This window comes from Elephas maximus, chromosome 15 (assembly GCF_024166365.1).
Source record: "Elephas maximus indicus isolate mEleMax1 chromosome 15, mEleMax1 primary haplotype, whole genome shotgun sequence".
Taxonomy (NCBI): Eukaryota; Metazoa; Chordata; class Mammalia; order Proboscidea; family Elephantidae; genus Elephas; species Elephas maximus.
In genome coordinates this window covers 91131575-91155159 of record NC_064833.1, presented here as the reverse complement: position 1 = coordinate 91155159, position 23585 = coordinate 91131575, and the positions used below count along the sequence as shown (strand labels likewise).

The following is a 23585-nucleotide window of genomic DNA, read 5'->3' as shown; positions in this document are numbered from 1 at the left end:
AAGCATCGCCTTCTAATAAAGCCTACCTGTAATGCCAAGCGGGGCCGTGGATGCACCAGCTTTAATGCTGAAGATCTCTGACATAGGATAGTGACTGTTCTATTTTTGTTGGAGCTATACTATATAGTGCAACCTTCAAGAGGGTGAATTAACAATTGCTTGTTTTTTTAGTTTTTTTTTTGTCCAAGTTAAGATCTTTTTAACCTTACTTCTTGAGGTCCCATTTTCAAATGCATGTATGGGCACTGTCTTAGTTACCTAGCACTGCCATACCACAGATATCACAAATGTGTGGCTTTAAAGAACAGAAATTTATATTCTCATAGTTGTGGAAGCCCGAAGTCCAAACGAAGGCTTCAGCTGTAGGGGAGGGTCCTTCCTTGTAGGTAGCTCCAAGCATTCCTTGGCTTGTGGAAGGTTTCTCACATGATCTCTTTCCCCTGTGTTTGTCTCTCTGTGTCTAAGGTGGGTTTTGGATCTATTCTGCTCTTTTAATAAAATGCCACTCAGAAGGGATTAGGTTTAGGACCCACCCTATTCCAGTATGGCCTCATTAGCACAACGGAAGAAAAATCTTTCCAAAAAGGGTCATGTTCACAGGATCAGAGACTAGGACCTCGACATATACTTTCGGGGGACACAATTCAATCCATCACAGGAACAAATATGGCTGACAATCTGGCCAGTGCTACCACGAGCCACACACCCTCCAGTAGGTTAGAGAGACCATTTCATTTCAGGGCCACAGAGCCCTAGCACCTATATTTTCTTTAACACAGGTTAATGATTGACACCATGCCCCTATTTACACAACAGCAAAATAAAATGGGAGATATACATACAGTTATTTTGATAGATCAGCTCTTATCAATCCGGAAAACTCAATCAAAATACCACTTGGGTTGTTTGTTTTTGGTTTTGCCTGAATTGCACAAATTGGCTCTCAGAGGGGTCTTTCAACTCACTAGTTGCATGATGTGTTTTATTCTAATTCTAAAATTGTTTTTTTACTGAACCTAAAATTACTGTCCATGTGAGAATGAGCACAGTTTCTGTCTGAAAAAACATAAAATAAGGCAGATGAGAACTTCAAATGTGGATATTTTTGTACAAGTGTCTCATAAAATAAATAGCAACTGACATATGTAACACTGTGGGATATTTCTGTGATGAGAACATTTATCAATCTGGATAGCAGAAAAAGTTGACATAGAAAAGAGACTTATGTCAATCAGAAGAAGACAAAAAAAAAAAGGCACTGAATATGAGATGACGTATATGTGCCCTAGAGTTATTTGCTAAGAGACTTGGAGTAAAGGTTGTGTTGTGGTCTCAGAGCTTATGGCCATACAACTGGCAAGACTGGGGTGAAATTTCCTAATGGCACTGACCCCCACGATGAAGTGATAGTGAATTACGGGGCTCCAGACATGTCACAATGCTACCTGGGCAGCTTGCTTAGATAACCAGGCAGGCCGTGAGGTGAACCTAGTAATGCTGAACAAAGGATTTTCTTGATCCATTTACTGAAAAGAGCAGTGCAGATGACAAAGTTGGAATTTGCCCTTTCTTGTGAATTAACAATATTCTTACGCAGAAAGTCCATTAAAATCAAAGGAATCCTAATAAATACCTGGTAGGAGTAAAACACATGAATTAATTTCTTATTTTTATCTCTCCTCTTGAAGTGGTGAAAAGCTAATGGGTATGTCTTTGCCCCTTGATCAGTGATTGTAAAAGCTTTACTCCTATCTGTGAAGGTGATGGGCAGAAGCAGTAAAAAGTCCTCAGGGTCACAGTAGGCTTTCTGCTTCATTTCACCGTACCCATCCTTACAGTGCATACTTTAAGCTCAATATTACACACTCCTGCTATTGAACCACGACTCAGTGGAGAGTGAGGGGTGTTGTTAGAGGAGAATATAATTTTACTGTGTGAATACATTCTAATGAGATTATTTTATGTTGAAATATTCTTTTAACTAAAAGAGAAAAAGTTATTCATCTAGTCAGTACTTGCAACAAATTTAAGAGATAACTGAACATACACTAAAATATATCATACAAAGTTTTAGGTCCAAAAGGAAAATGAAATATGCCAAATATTCTGGCTGTTAGCATTCTCAATGATGCCATTTACGGACTATGAACTTTTAAGAGACAGAATACTAAAGATGATTCCTTTATTAAAATGATGCCAAACACAATTCTCCTGATGTTGATGAAAACATTTGATTTTTTTCATATTTTGGAGTTAATAATAATACTGTCAAATATAGAGACAATTTAATAAACATTGCTGCTTAATACAGTGGTGGATACATAAACATTTAGTATATATGGACCTTGAATAACTAAAAGTATACTTTTCTAGCTTCTTTGGGAAAGAAAAATAAAATCATGTATATTATGTACAGTAATACTGCATACTAATAAGTCAATACCCATGCATCTGTCAGTTTGTTTCACTGTGGTGGCTTGCTTTTTGCTGTGATGGTGGAAGCTATGCCACTGGCATTTCAAATACCAGCAAGGTCATCCAGGATGGACAGGTTTCTGCACAGCTTCCAGACTAGGACAGACTGGTAAGAAGGACCTAGCTGTCTATGTCTGAAAAATTAGCCAGTGAAAACCTTAGGAATAGCAGTAGAACATTGTCTGATATAGTGCCAGAAGATGAGCCCCTCAGGTTGGAAGGCACTCAAAATACGACTTGGGAAGAGCTGCCTCCTCAAAGCAGGGTCGACCTTAATGACACGGATGGAATAAAGCTTTGAAGACCTTCATTTGCTGATGAGGCATGCTGAAAACGAAAAGAAACAGCTGCAAACACCCAATAAAAACAGGAACTTGAAATATATGAAGTATGAACCTAGGAATATTTGGAAATTATCAGAAATGAAATGGAACACATTAAGACTGATACCCCAGGTATTAGTGAATTGAAATGGACTGGTGTTGGCCATTTTGTATTGGATAATCATATGGTCTACCATGCCAGGAATGATGCCTTGAAGAGGAATGGCATTGCATTCATCATCAAAAAGGACATTTCAAGATCTATCCTGAAGTTCAATGTTGTCAGTGATGGGATAATATCCATATGCCTACAAGGAAGAGTAGTTAATACAACTATTATTCAGATTTGGTATCAACCACTAATGCCAAAGATGAAGAAATTGAAGATTTTTACCAACTTCCATAGTCTTAAACTGATCAAACATGCCATCAAGATGCATTGATAATTACTAGTGATTGGAATGCAAAAGTTGGAAACGAAGAAGAAACAGTAGTTGGAAAATATGGCCTTGGAGACAGAAACTACACTGGAGATCACATGATAGAATTTTGCAAGACCAACAACTCCTTCATTGCAAATACCTTTTTTCAACAACATAAATGATGACAATGCATGTCAACCTTGCCAGATGTACTACACAGGAATCAAATCGACTACATCTGTGGAAAGAGAAGATGGAAAAGCTCAATAGTCAGAAGAAGGCCAGGGTCGACCGCAGAACAGACTATCAATTGCTCACATGCAAGCTCAAGCTGAAGCTGAAGAAAATTAGAACAAGTCCACAAGAGCCAAAATATGACCTTGGGTATATCCTACCCAAATAGATTTGACTCATTGAACATTAATGACCAAAGACCAGACGAGTTGTGGAATGACATCAAGGACATCAAACAGGAAGAAAGTGAAAGATTATTTAAAAAAAAGAAAGAAGAAAATGACCAAAATGGATGTCAGAAGAGACTCTGAAACTTGTTCTTGAATGTACAGTAGCTAAAGCAAAAGGAAGGAATGATGAAGTAAAAGAGCTGAGTAGAAGATTTCAAAGGGGGGGCATGAGAAGACAAAGTACTATGATGACATGTGCAAAGACCTGGAGATAGAAAACCAAAAGGGAATAACACGCCTGGCATTTCTAAAGCTGAAAGAACTGAAGAGAAAATTCAAGCCTTGAGTTTCAATATTGAAGGATTCTATGGGGAACATATTAAACGACATAGGAAGCTTCAAAAGAAGATGGAAGGAATACACAGTCAGTGTACCAAAAAGAATTGTTCATCGTTCAACCATTTCAGGAGTTCACATATGATCAAAAACTGATGGTACTGAAGGAAGAAGTCCAAGCTTCACTGAAGGCATTGGGGAAAAACAAGGCTCCAGGAATTGATGGAATTCTAATTAAGATATTTCAACAAACAAATGCAGTGCTGGAAGTGCTTCTTCGTCTATGTCGAGAAATCTGAAGATAGATACCTTGCCAACCGATTGGAAAAGATCCATATTTGTGCCCGTTCCAAAGAAAAGTGATTCAACAGAATGTGGAAATTGTTGAACAATATCATTAACATCATACAAGTAAAATTTTGCTGGAGATCATTCAAAGGCAATTGTAGCAGTACATCATCAAGGAACTGCCAGAAATTCAAGCCAGATTCAAAAGAAGACAACATGGAGAAGGATGGGAAGGTGTGCATCAGGGATATATCCTTTTACCATGTTTATTCAATCTGTATGCTGAGCAACAAATTGAGAAGCTGGACTATATGAAGAAGAAAGCAGCATTAGGATTGGAGAAAGACTTATTTACAACCTGTGATATGCAGATGACACAACTTTGCTTGCTGAAAGAGGACTTGGAGCACTTACTGATGAAGATCAAACACAAAACCAGTCAGTATGGATTACACTTCAACATAAAGAAAACAAAAATCCTCACAACTGGACCAATAAGCAACATCATGTTAAACAGAGAAAAGACTGAACTTGTCAAGGATTTCATTTTACTTGGATTCAGAATCAATGCCTATGGAAGCAGTGGTCAAGAAACCAAAAGACATATTGCATTGGGTAAATCTGCAAAAGACCTCTTTAAAGTGTTAAAAGGAAAGATGCTACTTTAAGGACTACAGTGAGCCTGATGCAAGCCATGGTGTTTTGAATGGCCTCATATTCATACAAAAGGTGGACAATGAATAAGAAAGACTGAAGAACAATTGATGTCTTTGAATTATGGTGTTGATGAAGAACATTGGATATATCGTGGACTGCCAGAAAAACAAACAAATCTGTCTGGGAAGAAGTACAGTCAGAATGCTCTTTAGAAGCAAGAATGGCTACACTACCTCTCACATAATTTGGACAGGTTACGAGGAGGGGCTAGTCCCTGGAGAAAGGCAGCATACTCGTTGCAATGGAGGGTCAGTGAAAAAGAGGAAGAACTTCACTGAGATAGATTGACACAGTGGCTGCAACAATGGGCTCAAGCATAATAACTGTTGTGAAGATAGCTCAGGACTGGGCAGTGTTTCGTTCTGCTATAAGCTGGAACTGACTTGACTGCAACTAACAACAACAATAAGTCAATAGTCTTCAGTCTTTTTTTTTTTTTTTTGAGGAAATAAAAATATGTATCAGTGAAAACATTCTGGCCTTTTTTTCCCTAGAAATACACTGAACTTTTCACTTAGCACAATAAATGTGAATCTTTGATGCTCATTCTTTAACTCAATATTTCATGAAGGCTTCCCAAATCACCTAAGGGATTCTCTTACGTAAAATTGCAAGAAAACAGCAGGTTTTATTAGAGCCACAAATTACAGACAGAATGCCTAATGGTGTAAAGATACATTGTTGTTGTTGTGTACCACCAACTGACAGATGCGTGGGGGTAAAGAAAAACACATATTCTGATTATCTCAAATTGTGCTTTCGACTCCATGTTTTACTAAAAAATTGACACAGAATTAAGAAAATATAAACTGGATCACCTTTTTCTCTCTAAATGCCAGAATTTACAACTTGGCTTTTATTTATGGTACTTATGGCAATGATTGGGGCCCTGGTGACACAGTGGTTAAGCATTTGGCTGCTAACCAAAAGGTTACACAGTGCTGAAATACTCATTCTTTGCAGGGTTCTGATTTCCACTACATGTACTAAGGATCCGCAATATTGGAATTGTTTTTCTCACATAGGCAGTGCTTTCCTTCACTCTATGGGAGAGCTCACCACAGCAATAACAATACTAATAACTCTCTAAGTCTTTAAGTTTTTCAAGGCAATTTCCAGCATCTAAAGTCTTTTTCTTAAAGTAATTTAATTTTCATCATACCCTGGTGAGATAACAAAATTGATATCATCTGTGTTTCTTTTGTATTTATATACCATTATAAGTAAGCAAGAAGAGAGAATGTTATCTTCATACTCTTGTTTTAAAATATTCTGCTTTCTGTTTGACAGGCATCTCGCTAGCTCTTCTAGACCTCTCCCACCCTTATCAGGACTCTGATCTGTACAGATTACTGGGCCAAGTGGCAGCAACAACAGAAAATGGGGTGCAGTGAGGGGTGAGGAGAGGTCAATTTTTCTCTGGTTTCCTCACTGAGGTCACCTTAGCTGGGCTGCAGCATAGGAGGCTGCATTTCCTCTCCGATGTCTCATAGATGAAGGGGATCACACTTTATATTAGTCCCTTTGGGGATAAATCCTCCTGGTTTGATGTGCCATCTATTCCTGTTGGGGCCCTGAAGGGCACATCTCCTTAAATTTTCCTCTGCTCTATCCTACCTCTAAAGGCTGCAGTTCTTCAGGCTTGTCCCTAGACACCCATCTCCTTGGCTCCCTTGATGAATTCATCCATTCTCATACGTATAAACCCATCTAGATGCTAACAACTTCTAAATGTGTATCTCCAGTTCAGACTCCTACGAACTCCAAACTCATATCTCCACCTACTGATTGGCATCTCCATGTAGAATACATTAACATGTCTTGATTCCCACCTATCCCATCACATAGAATGTGCTCCTACCCAAGTTATCACCAACTCAGTAAATTGAATTCACCCAGCTAGTTTGTCAAGTCAAAGACCTAGGAGACCCCCTTAATCCCTTCTTAATTATCACTTCTCAAATAAAGCCTATCAAGTCTTTTATATTCAACTCCAGTGATAAATTCTGAATATGTACAAATCTATGTTCCACAATCCTAGTCCAAGCTACAATTATGTGTAGTCTAGAACACTGTGGTGGCAGCAAATTAATGTGCCAGTGATAAAAAACAACAATAAAAGATCAATTATATGTCTTGCTTGTTTAAAACCTACCTGGCTACTGCCTATCTCTTCAAACTCATCCAAGCGGCTGCCCCCTCCATGCCTAAACTCCAGGCCACAGCAGCCTCTTCCAATCCCACACTTGTGTGTGAGTTTTCTCTCCTACATGAAATGATCCCTCCTCTCCACCACTGCCTTTTTGTACAGCACTCATCCTTCTCTTTCTCTTCCGTTCTCAGTGTGAAGAGAGGTTTTCCAACGTACAGAGTGGGAAAAATTTTTTGGCTACAACATATCTGACAAGGGTCTAATTCCTAAAATCTACGAGATACTGCAACACCTCAACAACAAAAAGACAAGTAACCCAATTAAAAAAATGGACAAAGGATATGAACAGACAGTTCACCAAAGAAGACATTCAGGCAGCTAACAGACACACGAAGAAATGCTTACGATCATTAACCATTAAACCAAAAAGCCAAACCCATTGCTGTTGAGTCAATTCTGACTCAGAGTGACCCAATAGGACAGAGCAGAACTGCCCCATAGGGTTTCCAAGGACAGCCGGGTAGATTAGAACTGCAGGCCTTTAAGTTAGCAGCTGTAGCTCTTAATCACTACACCACCAGTGTTTCCCAGTAGCCATTAGAGAAATGTAAGTCGAAACTAAAGAGAAAAAAGGCCACATAAACCAGAGACTCCATCAGCCCAAGACCAGAAGAACTAGATGGTGCCCGGCTACTAACAATGACGGCCCTGACAGGGAACACAACAGAGAGTCCCTGATGGAGCAGGAAAAAAGTGTGGAACAGAATTCAAATTCACGTAAAAAGCCCAGACTTAATGTCTGATTGAGACTGGAGGAACCTTCGAAGCCATAACCCCCAACACTATGTTAGCCCAGAGCCAAACAATTCCCGAAGACCACTCTTCTGACAAAGATTAGACTGGACTATAAAACAAGATAATACTGGTAAAAAGAGTGTGCTTCTTAGTTCAAGCAGATACGTGAGACCAAAAAGGCGGGTCCTGTCTGGAGGCAGGGTGAGAAGACAGGAAGGGACAGGAGCTGGTTGGATAGACACAGGGAACTGGGGTGGAAAGGGGAGTGTTCTGTCACATTGTAGGGATTGCAACTAGTGTCATGTGGCAATATGTGTATAAAATTCAGTATGAGAAATGAACTTGAGCTGTGAACTTTCACCTAAAGTACAATTTAAAAAATAAGAAGAAAGAAAAAAATAGAGACGTTTTCGTTTTCCACATTCTCATCAGACCTTTGCATCATTTAATACAAGAGCATCAAAAAATTTCTACTTTGGTGCTCGCTTCGGCAGCACGTATACTAAAATTGGAAAGATACAGAGAAGATTAGCATGGCCCCTGTGCAAGGATGACATGCAAATTCGTGAAGCGTTCCGTATTTTTTGTGTGTGTAAGAGACTGACTTGATTTGTAAACTTTCACTTAAAGTAAAATAAAAATCATTAAAATTTTTTTTCCTACTTTGGGGTACTTCTCACAACCTGGTTATGGTCTTTCCTTGTAGAGTGGAAGATCTTTGAGGGCAAGAGTCCTGTGGCCTGCCTGCATTTTGTTTTATTTTTCAGGGAACAGTGTAGTGTACAACACACGGTAAATGAACTAAGACACACAGTAAAAGTAAAAAGCTTACTATAAGAAAATAATGCTCGTCATGAAGACATTTAAGTCTAAAATAGCATTCCTGGCAGAAAACTTTTTCTGGACTCTGAAATCTTCTTGACACCAATCTCATTCTAACTATGCTAACAACACAACAGTTTCAGGTAACATATTTCCTGATACACATCCCTGCCCCTCCCTATGGTCAAAAATTGCCTCAAGGAATTAAGTGAATAGTACTAAAGATCCACACTTTCCAAGAACAGCTCTGCTACTTCCCGGTTACAGGAGCAAGGCCTCTCTGTGCCTCAGTCTTATCAGCAGTACAATGGACTAATTAGTCCTGCCTCTACAGGTTTATGAGAACTCATTTAGATATTTTATTTAAAACCTGCTATACAGTAAGCATCCAGTTAATGATGTTGATTATTGTTATTTTTGTTTCTTAGCCCAGCAATTATTTATCCTCCCTTTCATTGGTAAAATACCACTGCCTACATCTTTGAATATTTCTGCAGCATAATAGTGTAATGTATTAGACACTGGTAAAGCTAATATCTATTCTAACTTTGACCACTAATCAGCTATGTGAAATTGAAGTAAAGATATAATCTTCCTTGGTCTCAAGTTCACTATCTCCAAATATGAAGATGTTAGAATAGATGAACATCAGCAATCTCTACCAACCCTACGATTATACGGTTTTTATGAAAAAACAAAGGAACAAAAAAATATTCTGGTATTTGCTAGACAGCAGATTTATATCTTTAAGAGAGAAAAACAAGTTTGAAGTGAGCTCCTTGAAGTGGAGAAACACAGTTTCAAAGCACAGGGACAACGTTTTCCAGACTCACCAGGTCGGCCTTCAAGGAGGGCTGCACAGGTCCCTGAGATTGAAGGGTGGAAGAGAGCCAGAGAGCACCGGGTATAACCCACATTGCACAGAGAAAGCAAGAACTGAAAGCCCAGACATTTAATATGTGATCAAATTTATCATGTGGAGAAAGCAAAATATGCCCTCTTCCTGAAATAATATCAAAATTTTGATAATCTGCCTTCTACTTGATTGGCAAAAATTAAGCACAGTTTCCAGATTCTTGATTCTATTTATAAAGAAAAGAAAAAGTGGTCTAAACACTTAAACAGTGCAAACACTGCTAGATGAATCAGTAAACTTACAATGTGAAATTCCAATAGCATCTGCTCAAAATTTGTACAATTATATTTAAAACTAGAGATAAATTCTTTTGTTTTATCAATTACGATCAAGGAATATTTGAGATGGTAACGTACATAACTTAAGTTTTGATAGAAGTTAAGCAAATAACATTTAAGATTTTACCTAGACAGGAATAGTCTAATAGGACCCAATGAAACTAGTTGCCCTTTGAACTTTCCCTTAAGGTTAAAATATTTCAATAGTAGCTGAAATGTAGCTTGACAATTTCAATCAGTATTAATCACATCTATAAAGACATTAATAGAACAGCTCAATTAACACAGAAATGTGTGTCAACAAGTACTACCTCATTCTTTTGGAAGTATGGCAATACAAGCTACTGTGAGCACACGGAACTTAGATCTTCCATTTATCAGAATTAAAAAATACGGAAATCAGAGACACCCAATGAGTCTATCTATCATGCCATGTCCTTTCTTATGAAAAGCTGAATGTGGGCAAAAATTAGTAATGTTTGCCACAAATATTTTCATATGGATACATGCAATTAAAGATAACACAATAACAAGATCTCATGAAGAGAGTTACATGTGGCTATTGGTTGTGGAGTTTGGGGCAATTCCCATAAGAAAAGGAAGAGAGAGCAATCTTCTCCTTACAAGGTCAGGACATTATAGACAAGCATAAGAACCCTTCATTTAGACCAGCACCTAAGGATTGAGTCCCCATTCTTGATTTACTAGTAATGTGGGAACTGTTCTTTTTTGTGTGTAAATGTAGTCATTTGCCAGTGTCTTTTTTCCCAAGATGACGATGACATTGACTCTTTGTGTATGTCCATATAATTGGGTTTTGCCATTTCAGGTGATTTCATTAGCAATACTCTGACGCTCAACATTTCAACTAGCCTTCTCACAAACCACATACCCACTGCCCACCCCTGTCCTGAGAAGAGTGGCTTCTAGAACCATTCTAGATGGAGCCAGTGTGGATCAAGCACTAATGGTGTCTGGAAGACTAATGAGCCCCAGAAGTTCTCCTGTTGGCCTGAGAAAGCATTGGGATTAGCAGATGACAGTCAATGGGTGAGGGCCAGTGCACTTAGGGTTCCAGCATTTGAACCCCTAAGGGAAAGGTGGCAGAGACCTGGAGGACCTCGTAGGCAAAATGAAAGTCTGGACTGGAGTTCTCCATCCCTGAGACTAGGAGAGCTACAGAATTTGTAGCTAAGGTAACTGGGGAAAGAAGCCTTCTTCTTGGTGCCTCAACAAGGCTGACAATTTTCTGGCCCACAGTTCCAGAGATGCTACACTCCATCACGTTCATTGCTTTTACCAATAGCAAGAACTGAATCGTAAGTGTTAGTCATCAGTAAACAAAGAATAATAAGCATCTATAGAAAGGAACCCCCCCCCCAGGTCTGTCAGATTGTCATACTGTGGGGGCTTGTGTGTTGCTGTGATGCTGGGAGCTATGCCACCAGTATTCAGGTACCAGCAGGGTCACCCATGGTGGACAGGTTTCAGCTGAGGTTTCAGACTAAGACAGACTAAGAAGAAGGACCTGGCAGTCTACTTCTGAAAAGAATTATCCAGTGAAAACCTTATGAATAGCAGCCAAACATTGTCTGATATATGTATAGTGCCAGAAGATGAGCCCCTTAGGTTGGAAGGCACTCAAAAAACGAGTAGGGAAGAGCTGCCCTCCTCAAAGTAGAGTCACCCTCAATGATGTGGATGAAGTCAAGCTTTCGGGACCATCATCTGCTGATGTGGCTCTACTCAAAATGAGAAGAAACATCTGCAAACATACATTAGTAATCCAAACATGGAAAGCATAAATTATGAACCTAGGAAAATTGGAAATCATCACAAATGAAATGGAACACATAAAGATCTATATCCTAGGCATTAGTGAGCTGAAATGGACTGGTATTGGTCATTTTGAATTGGACAATCCTATGGTCTACTATGCCAGGAATGAAAACTTAAAGAGGAATGACTTTGAATTTATCACCAAAAAGAACATTTCAAGATCTACCCTGATGTACAATGCTGTCAGAGATAGGATAATATCTATATGCTCAAAAGGAAGACCAGTTAATAGGACTATTATTCAAATATATGTGCCAACTCCTAAGGCCAAAGGTGACAAAATTAAAGATTTTTACCAACTTCCGCAGTCTGAAATTGATCAAATATGCCATCAGGATGCACTGATAATTACTGGTGATTGGGAAGTGAAACTTGGAAACAAAGAAGAAAGATCAGTAGTTGGAAAATACGGCCTTGGTGATAGAAATGATGTTGGAGATCGCACGATTGTATTTTGCAAGACCAATGACTTCTTCATTGCAAAAACCTTTTTTCATCAAGATAAACAGCGACTATACATATGGACTACACCAGATGAAATACACAGGAATCAAATCTACTACATCTGTGGAAAGAGATGATGGAAAAGCTCAATATCATCAGTCAGAACAAGGCCAGAGACGGACTGCAGATCAGACCATCAATTACTCATATGCAAGTTCAAGTTGAAACTGAAGAAAATTAGAACAAGTCCACGATCTTGAGTAATCCCACCTGAATTTAGAGACCATCTCAAGAATAGATTTGAAACATTGAACACTAATGATCGAAGACCAGGGGAGTTGTGAAATGACATCAATGACATCACACATGAAGAAAGCAAGAGGTCATTAAAAAGACAGGAAAGAAAAGACCTAAACAGATGTCAGAAGACACTCTGAAACTTGCTCTTAAACGTCGAGTAGCTAAAGCAAAAGGAAAAAATGATGACGTTAAAGAGCTGAACAGAAAATTTCAAACGGTGGCTCAAGAAGACAAAGTAAAGTATTATAATGACACGTGCAAAGACCTGGAGATAGAAAACTGAAAGAGAAGAACATGCTCAGCATTTCTCAATCTGAAAGAACTGAATAAAAAATTCAAGCCTTGAGTTGCAATACTGAAGGATGCTATGGGGAAGATATTCAATGACGCAAGAAGCATCAAAAGAAAGTGGAAGGAATACACAGAGTCATCATACCAAAAAGTATTGGTTGACGTTCAACCATTTCAGGAGGTAAAATGTGATCAGGAACTGATGGTACTGAAGGAAGAAGTCCAAGCTGCACTGAAAGCGTTAGCAAAAAAAAAAAAAAAGGGCTCTGAGAATTGATGGAATACCAACTGAGATGTTTCAACAAACCCACTGCAAGCGCTCACTCATCTATGCCAAGAAATTGGAAGACAGCTACCTGGCCAACTTACTGAGAGATCCATATTTATGCCTATTCCAAAGAAAGATTATCCAACCAAATGCGAAAATTATCAAACAATATCATCAATATCACAAGTAATCAAAATTTTCCTGAAGATCATTCATAAGTTGCTGAAGCAGTATATTTACAGGGAACTGCCAGAAGTTTAGGCTGGATTTATAAGAGGACTTGGAACCAAGGATATCACTCCTGAACCAAGGATATCATTTCTGATGTCAGATGGATCCTGGCTGAAAGCAGAGACAGAAAGATGTTTACCTGTGTTTAACTGACTACGCAAAGGCATTCAACTGTGTGGATAATAACAAATTATGCATAACTTTGTGGAGAGTGGGAATTTCGGAACACTTAATTGTGCTCATGAGGAATCTGTACAGGGATCAAGAGGCAGTTATTCGAACAGACCAAGGGGATACTGCATGGTTTAAAGTCAGGAAAGGTGTATGTGAGGATTGTATTCTTTCACCATACCTATTCAATCTGTATGCTGAGCAAATAATCCGAGAAGCTGGACTATATGAAGAAGAACGAGGCACAGGATTGGAGAAAGACTCATCAACAACCTGTGTTATGCAGATGACACAACCTTGCTTGCTGAAAGTGAAGAGGACTTGAAGCAGTTACTGATGAAGATCAAAAACCACAGCCTTCAGTATGGGTTATACCTCGACATAAAGAAAGCAAAAATCCTCACGACTGGACCAATAAGCAACATCATGATTAAGGGAGAAAAGATTGAGGCTGTCAAGGATTTCCATTTTACTTGAATCCACAATCAACTCCCTTGGAAGCAGCAGTCAAGAAATCAAAAAATACATCACATAGGGCAAATTGGCTGCAAGAGATCTCTTTAAAGTGTTAAAAAGCAAAGATGTCACCTCAAGGACTAAGGTGCACCTGACCCAAGCCATGGCGTTTTCAATCGCCTCACATGCATGTGAAAACTGGACACTGAATAAGGAAGACCGAAGAAGAATTGACACCTTTGAATTGTAATGTTGGCAAAGAATATGGAATACACCACGGAATGCCAAAAGAACGAACAAATCTGTCTTGGAAGTACAACCAGAATGCCCCTTAGAAGCAAGGATGGCGAGACTGAATCTTACATACTTGGCACATGTTGTCAGGAAGGATCAGTCCCTGGAGAAGAATATCATGCTTGTTAAGTAGGGGGTCACTGAAAAAGAGGAAGATGCTTAACGAGATGGGCTGACACAGTGGCAGCAACAATGGTCTCAAGCATGGCAACTATTGTGAAGATGGCAGAAGACCAGGCAGTGTTTTGTTCTGTTGTGCACAGAGCTGCTATGAGTCGGAACTGACTCAATGGCACCCAACAAGAACAACAACAACAACAGAGAGAAGAAAATGAAACAAAATGGTTTCTACTAAAATAGAGCTGCTAGAAGAGACCAAAGATGTTTTGAACTAAAAAATAACAACACTGCATTTAAGTACAACATTCAAAAGGCCAGGGATAAATAAAAAGAAAGCTACATAATTTTCAAACTCTGTTATTCAGAAGATGAGTTGAAAAAGAGGATTTTTTTTTTTTAATCACTGAGTGACTTAAAAGTGGAAGTTAAAGAAATATTTGAAATTATACAGTAAAAATACACAAGCCAAGGATCAAAAGGAAAATGTTGCAGATTTGGAGAAGAAATTCAGGACTTTCTTAGTTATAGTAGATCTCTAAACCTTCCTCTCTGGTGGAGCACATCTAACACAAAGTAAGGTTTAATTCCTCACCAAAGAAAAGAATAAATAATAATAATAGCCTCATACTTTGCTGCGTTAATTAATTAAAATAATATATTTAAAGCAGTTTTTAAGACCTGCCTTAGAGTATGAACTTAGTAACTGTTATATTTAAGTAATAAAACTATTGATTTATGTGGATTTTAATTTACTAAAATGGAAAAATAATTAAGAGTCAGAAATGTGGAGGCGGAGCCAAGATGGCGGACTAGGCAGACGCTACCTCGGATCCCTCTTACAACAAAGACACGGAAAAACAAGTGAATCGATCACATACATAACAATCTACGAACCCTGAACAACAAACACAGATTTAGAGACGGAGAACGAAGTAATACGGGGAAGCAGCGATTGTTTCCAGAGCCTGGAGCCAGCATACCAGTCAGGTACGGCACAAGCACAGAGACCTGCTCCACCCCCCTGAACTAACCCCGGGAGGGGGACTAGCCGGTTCCACGGGCGGCGTGGGACGCAGCCGTTAGGAGAAGTCCCCGGGAGGCAGTGACTGATCTTGGAGCAGAAAGAGCAGCATCCGAGCCGGGGAACCGTCCCACAGGGATTTGGACTGCACGCAGGTACGCCATAAACACGGAGAGTTGCTCCACCCCCTGAACTAACCCCGGGAAGGTGACCATCCGGGTCGCGCGGGCGGCGTGGGACGCAGCCGGTAGGAGAAGTCCCCGGGAGGCAGCGACTGGTATTGGAGCGGGGAGAACAGCGTTCCAGCCGGGACACTCGGTCGCGGCACAAGCACGGGGAGCTACTCCACCAATCTGAACTAACCCCGGGAGGGGGCCCACCTGGTTCACGGGGGCGGCACGGCCACGCGGCTGGAGGGACGAGAAGTCCCCGGGAGGCACCGACTGATTTTGGAGTCGAGAGTGCACCGTCCCAGTAGGGGAGCCTTGACGCTGGGCGTGGGGCTGGAAGCGGAGGATCTGACCGTGACTCCAGCGGGCCAGACCCCCCGGGGGCAATCTCCACACAGACAGCACACATAGGCGACGCGCCCGCGGGAATCTCAGATATAATAGTCTTTCCAAGCAAGACAAGCAACTCTGGCTATATTCTGAGGTGCTACTCTCCTATCTCTCTGTTCCCTCCCCCACCCTCCCCAGGCGGCTTCATTAACATCTGAATAGCCTGAGCCAGAGGGAGAACTCTGATAGGGATCTGACTGCAGTTTTTTTTTAGCGGATTTTCTGGAAAAACTACTTTCCCAGTGATGGCTCGGAGACAACAATCCATATCAAACCACTTAAAGAAGCAGACCGTGACAGCTTCTCCAACTCCCCAAACAAAAGAATCAAAATCTTTCCCAAATGAAGATACAATTTTGGAATTATCAGATACAGAATATAAAAAACTAATTTACAGAATGCTTAATGATATCACAAATGAAATTAGGATATCTGCAGAAAAAGCCAAGGAACACACTGATAAAACTGTTGAAGAACTCAAAAAGATTATTCAAGAACATACTGGAAAAATTAATAAGTTGCAAGAATCCATAGAGAGACAACATGTAGAAATCCAAAAGATTAACAATAAAATAACAGAATTAGACAACACACTAGGAAGTCAGAGGAGCAGACTCGAGCAATTAGAATGCAGACTGGGACATCTGGAGGACCAGGGAATCAACACCAACATAGCTGAAAAAAAATCAGATAAAAGAATTAAAAAAAATGAAGAAACCCTAAGAATTATGTGGGACTCTATCAAGAAGGATAACCTGCGGGTGATTGGAGTCCCAGAACAGGGAGGGGGGACAGAAAACACAGAGAAAATAGTTGAAGAACTTCTGACAGAAAACTTCCCTGACATCATGAAAGACGAAAGGATATCTATCCAAGATGCTCATCGAACCCCATTTAAGAATGATCCAAAAAGAAAAACACCAAGACATATTATCATCAAACTCACCAAAACCAAAGATAAACAGAAAATTTTAAAAGCAGCCAGGGAGAAAAGAAAGGTTTCCTTCAAGGGAGAATCAATAAGAATATGTTCTGACTACTCAGCAGAAACCATGCAGGCAAGAAGGGAATGGGACGACATATACAGAACACTGAAGGAGAAAAACTGCCAACCAAGGATCATATATCCAGCAAAACTCTCTCTGAAATATGAAGGCGAAATTAAGATATTTACAGACAAACACAAGTTTAGAGAATTTGCAAAAACCAAACCAAAGCTACAAGAAATACTAAAGGATATTGTTTGGTCAGAGAACCAATAATATCAGATATCAGCACAACACAAGGTCACAAAACAGAACGTCCTGATATCAACTCAAATAGGGAAATCACAAAAACAAACAAATTAAGATTAATTAAAAAAAAAATACACATAACAGGGAATCATGGAAGTCAATAGGTAAAAGATCACAATAATCAAAAAGAGGGACTAAATACAGGAGGCATTGAACTGCCATATGGAGAGTGATACAAGGCGATATAGAACAATACAAGTTAGGTTTTTACTTAGAAAAATAGGGGTATATAATGAGGTAACCACAAAAAGGTATAACAACTCTATAACTCAAGACAAAAACCAAGAAAAACGTAACGACTCAACTAACATAAAGTCAAACACTATGAAAGTGAGGATCTCACAATTTACTAAGAAAAACGCCTCAGCACAAAAAAGTATGTGGAAAAATGAAATTGTCAACAACACACATAAAAAGGCATCAAAATGACAGCACTAAAAACTTATTTATCTATAATTACCCTGAATGTAAATGGACTAAATGCACCAATAAAGAGACAGAGAGTCACAGACTGGATAAAGAAACACGATCCATCTATATGCTGCCTACAAGAGACACACCTTAGACTTAGAGACACAAACAAACTAAAACTCAAAGGATGGAAAAAAGTATATCAAGCAAACAATAAGCAAAAAAGAAGAGGAGTAGCAATATTAATTTCTGACAAAATAGACTTTAGACTTAAATCCACCACAAAGGATAAAGAAGGACACTATATAATGATAAAAGGGACAATTGATCAGGAAGACATAACCATATTAAATATTTACGCACCCAATGACAGGGCTGCAAGATATATAAATCAAATTTTAACAGAACTGAAAAGCGAGATAGATACCTCCACAATTATAGTAGGAGACTTCAACACACCCCTTTCGGAGAAGGACAGGACATCCAGTAAGAAGCTCAACAGAGACACGGAAGATCTAATTACAACAATCAACCAACTTGACCTCATTGACTTATACAGAACTCTCCACCCAACTGCTGCAAAATATACTTTTTTTTCTAGTGCACATGGAACATTCTCTAGAATAGACCACATATTAGGTCATAAAACAAACCTTTGCAGAGTCCAAAACATCGAAATATTACAAAGCATCTTCTCAGACCACAAGGCAATAAAACTAGAGATCAATAACAGAAGAACGAGGGAAAAGAAATCAAATACTTGGAAAATGAACAATACCCTCCTGAAAAAAGACTGGGTTATAGAAGACATCAAGGAGGGAATAAGGAAATTCATAGAAAGCAACGAGAATGAAAATACTTCCTATCAAAACCTCTGGGACACAGCAAAAGCAGTGCTCAGAGGTCAATTTATATCAATAAATGCACACATACAAAAAGAAGAAAGAGCCAAAATCAGAGAACTGTCCCTACAACTTGAACAAATAGAAAGTGAGCAACAAAAGAATCCATCAGGCACCAGAAGAAAACAAATAATAAAAATTAGAGCTGAACTAAATGAATTAGAGAACAGAAAAACAATTGAAAGAATTAACAAAGCCAAAAGCTGGTTCTTTGAAAAAATTAACAAAATTGATAAACCATTGGCTAGACTGACTAAAGAAATACAGGAAAGGAAACAAATAACCCGAATAAGAAATGAGAAGGACCACATCACAACAGAACCAAATGAAATTAAAAGAATCATTTCAGATTATTATGAAAAATTGTACTCTAACAAATTTGAAAACCTAGAAGAAATGGATGAATTCCTTGAAAAACACTACCTACCTAAACTAACACATTCAGAAGCAGAACAACTAAATAGACCCATAACAAAAAAAGAGATTGAAACGGTAATCAAAAAACTCCCAACAAAAAAAAGTCCTGGCCCGGACGGCTTCACTGCAGAGTTCTACCAAATTTTCAGAGAAGAGTTAACACCACTACTACTAAAGGTATTCCAAAGCATAGAAAATGACGGAATACTACCCAACTCATTCTATGAAGCCACCATCTCCCTGATACCAAAACCAGGTAAAGACATTACAAAAAAAGAAAATTATAGACCTATATCCCTCATGAACATTGATGCAAAAATCCTCAACAAAATTCTAGCCAATAGAATCCAACAACACATCAAAAAAATAATTCACCCTGATCAAGTGGGATTTATACCAGGTATGCAAGGCTGGTTTAATATCAGAAAAACCCTTAATGTAATCCATCACATAAATAAAACAAAAGACAAAAACCACATGATCTTATCAATTGATGCAGAAAAGGCATTTGACAAAGTCCAACACCCATTTATGATAAAAACTCTTACCAAAATAGGAATTGAAGGAAAATTCCTCAACATAATAAAGGGCATCTATGCAAAGCCAACAGCCAATATCACTCTAAATGGAGAGAACCTGAAAGCATTTCCCTTGAGAACGGGAACCAGACAAGGATGCCCTTTATCACCGCTCTTATTCAACATCGTGTTGGAAGTCTTAGCCAGGGCAATCAGGCTAGACAAAGAAATAAAAGGTATCCGGATTGGCAAGGAAGAAGTAAAGTTATCACTATTTGCAGATGACATGATTATATACACAGAAAACCCTAAGGAATCCTCCAGAAAACTACTGAAACTAATAGAAGAGTTTGGCAGAGTCTCAGGTTATAAAATAAACATACAAAAATCACTTGGATTCCTCTACATCAACAAAAAGAACACCGAAGAGGAAATAACCAAATCAATACCATTCACGGTAGCCCCCAAGAAGATAAGATACTTAGGAATAAATCTTACCAAGGATGTAAAAGACCTATACAAAGAAAACTACAAAGCTCTACTACAAGAAATTCAAAAGGACATACTTAAGTGGAAAAACATACCTTGCTCATGGATAGGAAGACTTAACATAGTAAAAATGTCTATTCTACCAAAAGCCATCTATACATTTAACGCACTTCCGATCCAAATTCCAATGTCATATTTTAAGGGGATAGAGAAACAAATCACCAATTTCATATGGAAGGGAAAGAAGCCCCGGATAAGCAAAGCACTACTGAAAAAGAAGAAGAAAGTGGGAGGCCTCACCTTACCTGACTTCAGAACCTATTATACAGCCACAGTAGTCAAAACAGCCTGGTATTGGTACAACAACAGACACATAGACCAATGGAACAGAATTGAGAACCCAGACATAGATCCATCCACGTATGAGCAGCTGATATTTGACAAAGGACCAGTGTCAATTAACTGGGGAAAAGACAGCCTTTTTAACAAATGGTGCTGGCATAACTGGATATCCATTTGCAAAAAAATGAAACAGGACCCATACCTCACACCATGCACAAAAACTAACTCCAAGTGGATCAAAGACCTAAACATAAAGACTAAAACGATAAAGATCATGGAAGAAAAAATTGGGAGAACCCTAGGAGCCCTAATACAAGGTATAAACAGAATACAAAACATTACCAAAAATGATGAAGAGAAACCCGATAACTGGGAGCTCCTAAAAATCAAACACCTATGCTCATCTAAAGACTTCACCAAAAGAGTAAAAAGACCACCTACAGATTGGGAAAGAATTTTCAGCTATGACATCTCCGACCAGCGCCTGATCTCTAAAATCTACATGATTCTGTCAAAACTCAACCACAAAAAGACAAACAACCCAATCAAGAAGTGGGCAAAGGATATGAACACACATTTCTCTAAAGAAGATATTCAGGCAGCCAACAGATACATGAGAAAATGCTCTCGATCATTAGCCATTAGAGAAATGCAAATTAAAACTACGATGAGATTCCATCTCACACCAGCAAGGCTGGCATTAATCCAAAAAACACAAAATAATAAATGTTGGAGAGGCTGCGGAGAGATTGGAACTCTCATACACTGCTGGTGGGAATGTAAAATGGTACAACCACTTTGGAAATCTATCTGGCGTTATCTTAAACAGTTAGAAATAGAACTACCATACAACCCAGAAATCCCACTCCTCGGAATACACCCTAGAGAAACAAGAGCCTTCACACAAACAGATATATGCACACCCATGTTTATTGCAGCTCTGTTTACAATAGCAAAAAGTTGGAAGCAACCAAGGTGTCCATCAACGGATGAATGGGTAAATAAATTGTGGTATATTCACACAATGGAATACTACGCATCGATAAAGAACAGTGACGAATCTCTGAAACATTTCATAACATGGAGGAACCTGGAAGGCATTATGCTGAGCGAAATGAGTCAGAGGCAAAAGGACAAATACTGTATAAGACCACTATTATAAGATCTTGAGAAATAGTAAACCTGAGAAGAACACATACTTTTGTGGTTACGAGGGGGGGAGGGAGGGAGGGTGGGAGAGGGTTTTTTTATTGATTAATCAGTAGATAAGAACTGCTTTAGGTGAAGGGAAAGACAACACTCAATACATGGAAGGTCAGCTCAATTGGACTGGACCAAAAGCAAAGAAGTTTCCGGGATAAAATGAATGCTTCAAAGCTCAGCGGAGCAAGCGCGGGGGTCTGGGGAACATGGTTTGCGGGGACTTCTAAGTCAATTGGCAAAATAATTCTATTATGAAATCATTCTGCATCCCACTTTGAAATGTGGCGTCTGGGTCTTAAATGCTAACAAGCAGCCATCTAAGATGCAGCAATTGGTCTCAACCCACCTGGAGCAAAGGAAAATGAAGAACACCAAGCCCACATGACAACTAAGAGCCCAAGAGACAGAAAGGGCCACATGAACCAGAGACCTACATCATCCTGAGACCAGAAGAACTAGTTGGTGCCCGGCCACAATCGATGACTGCCCTGACAGGGAGCTCAGCAGAGGACCCCTGAGGGAGCAGGAGAGCAGTGGGATGCAGACCCCAAATTCTCATAAGAAGACCAAACTTAATGGTCTGACTGAGACTGGAGGAATCCCGGCGGTCATGCTCTCCAGACCTTCTGTTGACACAGGACAGGAACCATCCCTGAAGACAACTCATCAGACATGAAAGGGACTGGTCAGCGGGTGGGAGAGAGACGCTGATGAAGAGTGAGCTAATTATATCAGGTGTACACTTGAGATTGTGTTGGCAACTCTTGTCTGGAGGGGGGATGGGAGGATAGAGAGAGAGGGAAGCCGGCAAAATTGTCAAGAAAGGAGAGACTGAAAGGGCTGACTCAAGACGGGGAGAGTAAGTGGGAGTAGGGAGTGAGATGTATGTAAACTTATATGTGACAGACTGATTGGATTTGTAAATGTTCACTTGAAGCTTAATAAAAGTTATTATAAAAAAAAAAAAAATATTCTCTATTGGTTCACTCTTTAGCCAGAGATTGGACAGGTCCATAAAACAAAATGATACTAAAGTGACACACTAGCCCAGGGGCAGGGACTAAGAAAAAATAAAAAAGGGACAAAGAAAAAAAAAAAGGGTTTTTTTTTTAAGAGGTAGGAGAAAACAGGAAAGCTGGTACTCAGGAACCCAAGTTTGAGAAGGAAGAGTATTGACATGTCCTGGGGTTGTTAACCAATGTCATAGAACAATGTGTGTACTGTTTGACGAGAAACTAGTTTATTCTGGAAACCTTCATCTGAAGTACAATAAAAAAAATTTAAAAAAAAAAAAAAAAAGAGTCAGAAATGTATATAGTGAGATTACACAAATCAAAATCTCCTCTGAATTTTATGTTTAAGGTGCCAGATTTTAATGTTAATACAAAGTTTCAATAGAGTCAAAATAAATTTTATTTGGAGAATGTTTAAACATCTTTGAGTATTTTCTTCCAAAATTCTGAGCTCCCGTGACTTTTTCAACAAAGAAATTAGAAATCAGTTTATTCCAAATCGCTCCTGAGTTAACCTTCAGCCACAGATTAAACAGTTAGACTGTCCTCTATCAATATACTTCTTATCAATTTTTACAGCTTGTTATTTAGAAAATGCAAATATACTCTTTGTGATATGTGACACCTATGGGATGATTAAAGTATCTTTAAGTTTTATGAAGAAAATCCTTCCTGAAAGATAACATAATGTGTATACACTCATAGATAACAATGGAGAGCCAGACCTGCTTAAGGGGGAAAAAAAAACCCACAATTGTCCTTAAGAAGATTCCAACATCTGAGGACCTCATACACGTCAGAGTAGAAATGTGCTCCACAGGGTTTTCAGAGACAAATTGAACAAGAGAAGTGCCCATCGGCAGATGAATGGATTGGAATAGATGAAAAAAATTTGGTACATACATATAATGGAATACTGTGCAACCACAAAGAACAAAGGTGAGCCCACAGAACATGTTATAACATAGGTAGATCTGGAGGGCATAATGCTAAATGGAATACGCCAAACATATAAGGACAAATATTGAATGATCCATCTTTTATCACAAAACAAATATATAGAGAGATACCA

General features: G+C 39.0%; 1 protein-coding gene and 1 non-coding gene across 2 annotated transcripts in view; one reads left to right on the top strand and one right to left on the bottom strand.

The window, feature by feature from the left end:
• SNTG1 (syntrophin gamma 1) overlaps positions 1-23585 on the bottom strand; it is a 1301402-nt gene that overhangs the window by 1250324 nt on the left and 27493 nt on the right. The window lies entirely within an intron of this gene.
• On the top strand, positions 8391-8497 carry LOC126059125 (U6 spliceosomal RNA). The gene has a single exon (XR_007513382.1). It is a non-coding gene; the product is annotated as a U6 spliceosomal RNA (small nuclear RNA).